Source organism: Octodon degus, unplaced genomic scaffold, assembly GCF_000260255.1.
Source record: "Octodon degus isolate 3935 unplaced genomic scaffold, OctDeg1.0 scaffold00064, whole genome shotgun sequence".
In the NCBI taxonomy this organism is placed as follows: domain Eukaryota; kingdom Metazoa; phylum Chordata; class Mammalia; order Rodentia; family Octodontidae; genus Octodon; species Octodon degus.
In genome coordinates, this window is record NW_004524640.1 from 10,514,092 (window position 1) to 10,515,716 (window position 1,625).

Here is a 1,625-nt window from a genome sequence, read left to right on the forward strand (position 1 = left end):
TTAGGACAAGGTCAGAAGGGAAGAGAAAGCCTTCTGTCTGCCCAAGAAGTCCTGCACTGATAAGCGTCTTTTTTTTTTTTTTTTTTTTTTTTTTTTTTAACATCTAAGTTGCCCTGGCTGGGCTGGAGCTTGCATCCTCCTGCCTCTGCCTCCTACAGTGCTGGGGTCATGGGCCTGCACCACTATGCCTGGATGCTCATGTTTTGACATGCTAAGAAATCATTCTTTCTAACCCAACATCTCGTTTATCCTTTCAGCCACCTGGTAATTTGTTCTGTTCCTTCCGGGCACATCTCAAAGTGCACAACTTCAAATAGAAAGGCTCTCTCTCTCTCTCTCTCTCTCTCTCTCTCTCTCTCTCTCTCTTATCTTTTTAAGACGGGGTCTCATTATGCAGTTCAGGCTGGTCTTGAACTCACAGTGGCTCTCCTGCCTCAGCCTCTTCTGTGCTGGGACTGCACATGTGCACCGCTATATCCAGCTCCTCAGCACATTTCTTTCAGCTTCTAGTAGCCGGAGTGGACTCTGTTGTTTGCAACTAAGAACTGTGCAGATGACTCCTCCTTAAAGAGACCAGAGTCACCATCTTCCTTATAGTTCAATGAAAGAAAGACTTGGGTCTAACAGACTCTCCATAGCGGGCTTTACTCTCTGTGCAAACCCTCAACACCTGCACAAGGGTCAGGCAAAGGGCAGAAAGACACTGCCACCTGTCACCCTGCATTCCAAATTCTTGGCACACAGCTGCTACTGAAAAGCATATTTCGAACCCAGCCACTGGGCAAGGGGCGGGATAAGCCTTCTCAAGGCACTAGAAGTTCCGTCCCCAACACCGAGTCTGGTCAGCTGATTTCAAGGTACCAGCATTTTTTACTCTTCTTATATGTGGGGCAGAAAATGGAATCGCTTTAGCAGGGCATGTGAAATAGCTCTCAAAAGATTTCGTGCATTTCAGTATAAAGGGAATACACTTGTCTCGGGTGGCTGTCGCAGGCAGCATCCAGACAGGGGATAGTATGTTTTTTTAATGTATTTAGTACAGGGTCTACAGAGTCTCATTATGTAGATCAGACTCATAGTGATCCTCCTGTTTTCAGCCTCCCAAGTGCTAGGATTACAGGTGCGTGCCACCACACCCAATCTCAATCTCCGTCTGAGCACGCCACGGGGCGGGGCCAGTACAGCACGCCGGAATTGAACCCCAGACCCTGCCTCTGCCAAAGCAGGCACTTTAATCTGCTGAGCTCTCTGGCTGGTCCTGAATAGTATTTGCATCAGAGTCTCTGAGTGACAGCTGTCCTTCAGCAGCATCTGTTCTGGCTGTGCTGACGTCTATAGACAGCCATCCTAAGCTCGGCACAGGATCGAGAGTTTACATAGATCTCATTCACCAGCTCAACACAGATGTGGATGCCTGTAAGTCCAGCTCTTAGGAAGCCAGGAGGATTGCTGCAAGTCCAAGCCCAGCCTGCATTGCATAGCAAGAGCCTGGCTGAGAAAAGAAAAAAGAAAAAGACCTCATTCAGGAAATATGAAACTCTTGGGCCGGGGAGATAGCTCAGTAGAATAAGCGCTTGCCTGGCAAGCACAAGGGCCTGAGTTCAATCCCCGGTTCTGCAAAAAAA

At 48.2% G+C, this 1,625-nt stretch overlaps 1 protein-coding gene across 1 annotated transcript in view; it reads right to left on the minus strand.

Moving 5' to 3' along the window:
* Fam227a (family with sequence similarity 227 member A) overlaps positions 1-1,625 on the minus strand; it is a 56,732-nt gene that overhangs the window by 32,545 nt on the left and 22,562 nt on the right. The gene's annotated exons all lie outside the window — the stretch shown is intronic.